Source organism: Cyprinodon variegatus, unplaced genomic scaffold, assembly GCF_000732505.1.
Source record: "Cyprinodon variegatus isolate N-32 unplaced genomic scaffold, C_variegatus-1.0 Scaffold13, whole genome shotgun sequence".
NCBI classification, from domain to species: domain Eukaryota; kingdom Metazoa; phylum Chordata; class Actinopteri; order Cyprinodontiformes; family Cyprinodontidae; genus Cyprinodon; species Cyprinodon variegatus.
The window spans coordinates 582,302-584,414 of NW_015150466.1; the positions used below are offsets into that span (position 1 = coordinate 582,302).

Here is a 2,113-nt window from a genome sequence, read left to right on the forward strand (position 1 = left end):
AAATCAAAGGTGTTTTTCTTTATCCAAGGAATTCAACCAGTTCCTAGTTGAGATGAAGTTAACCGAAAGTGCTGTTTCCTTTGGTGCGTTATATGGGTCTTGCTCGCCAGTCTGACCCACCAGATATTCAGAGTCCTGGAGTGGATTCTGGAATGGGATCCTAGAACGGGATCCTGGAACAAAATCCTGAAATGGAAACCTGGCCAGTTCCCACTTGTCAAATTTTGTGATACGATGAAGGTTTTAATCCATGACGATGCTTCTGCATCAGCGTCAGACAGCGTCTGCTACCTGGGCTGCCTCTCATTAGCCATAGAAGCCGCTGTCAATTTAGATTAGATGAGCAATATTGATCTCACAGCGGAGAAATTCACTGGTCACATATTGGCATAATAATTAAAAAAGGTGCAAACAAGGAGGAAAAAGATGCATTAAGAATAAACAATATATATATACAGTATATCAAGATAAATACGATAATAATTTAGAATGCTGACGTGCAGCTGGTCATGTGACCATACAACCATGCAAGAACAGATTGAACTCATTTGGCTTTTTCTTTTTGTGGCAAAGAAATTAAAGAGAAGATTATTTTATTTTTAAATAAATCTTTAAACAAAGGAGCTCAGAGATCTTCATTAGAATCCCTCTTACACACCTGGACAGTATTTCCTATTACATCTGAATGCACAAGATTTTAAGGAGAGCTATCAGAGGAAGGGAGACTGAACACAAATGCATGTTGAACTTTTCTTTCCTTTAATAGTAATTAAACTCCTTCAACTTCCACATCACGTTTATGCTAATTTATAATGGGAACCTATAATCTTTATAAATTAGCTTGAGATTTTGGGGTTGTAACAAACAAAATATGAACAGGTTGTGAAACTATATTCACTTTTGCACAGCTCTATACGTCTATAGTCATGCATTACCAGCTGATACAGTGCTGAAAGGTTTTTTTCTCTAAACATAGATATGAACTACTGCAGATGTAAACTGAAAGTGTGAGGTATCCTGGGAAATCTCCTTCCTCTGGCAACTTTGTTTATTGCCAACTTCCCACTTCCTCGTTAATCCCGGCGCAGTCGTAAACCTGTGCACCAGCTCCACCGAAGTGTCAATGGAGGTTAATGAAAAGTGGATGAAAGGAAGAGCAACAGTCTAATTAATTGACTTCTCTGCTGGCGCACGCTTCAGCATCGGATCCACCTCCGCTGGATGGCAGGCCTCAGAAACAACTTCTGTTGACTGATCAAACTACTCAACACCTATTAAACACGTCGAGAAACACCTTCCCTGAGACGTAACTCTCATCCAACCAACCGATAATTGCTTTGTGGTTAATTACCAATCTAATCTGGTAGCCGCAGATATCAGCTGCAGACGGCGCTCTCGCTTTCTTTGTCTCAGGGCCACGAGAACGCCGCTCTGTCTCCGACATTTGCAGACCTTGTAAAATTAGCTGCTTAATCCAGCTTTGCATTGTGATAATGGTTTGCCTGCAGAATGATGTCACAGAGTAAAGATCAAAAGAATTTTTTTTTCATCATTTGGTTGCAATAAATAAACAATGTGAAATGGGGTTATTTATGGTGGATTTTGAGAACAGAATGTGAGCTTTCTGTGTGGAGTTTTTTTATCCAGAAACATAACCGATGGCCTCATCTGGTAGTGTGCTGTTCCTGCCTGGCATGTCTCTGAGTTGATCTTATAATGAATTAGCAAAGTTTTCACATTCTGCCCTTTCCTCTGGTTTCTTTCCTTCCAAGATAGTAAAACCTCCCATGCCACCTACTGATTCACATCCCACCAACAACTTAAGCAGGATTATTTTTACTTTTTAGGCACTTTTTGTTATCAGGGTTTTACATTATTCCAAAGCAGCAAACATTTTCTGTTATCCCATTCCTGTGGTTTGGTAATGCCAGAGAAAGTAACACAGGAAGTGGAGTTTATTCTGGCTGTGCAGAGCCAACACTTTAGGAATAATAAGCACTTCAAAATGAAAAGAGCCTCAATGTTTCAAAAATGTTAGAGCCATACGTCTATCAGTGTTGAAAAAGTAATTAGTTATAGTTACTAGTTACTTCTCCCAAAAAGTAACTGAGTT

General features: G+C 39.3%; 1 protein-coding gene across 1 annotated transcript in view; it reads left to right on the plus strand.

Moving 5' to 3' along the window:
- tenm2 (teneurin transmembrane protein 2) overlaps positions 1–2,113 on the plus strand; it is a 447,642-nt gene that overhangs the window by 156,156 nt on the left and 289,373 nt on the right. The window lies entirely within an intron of this gene.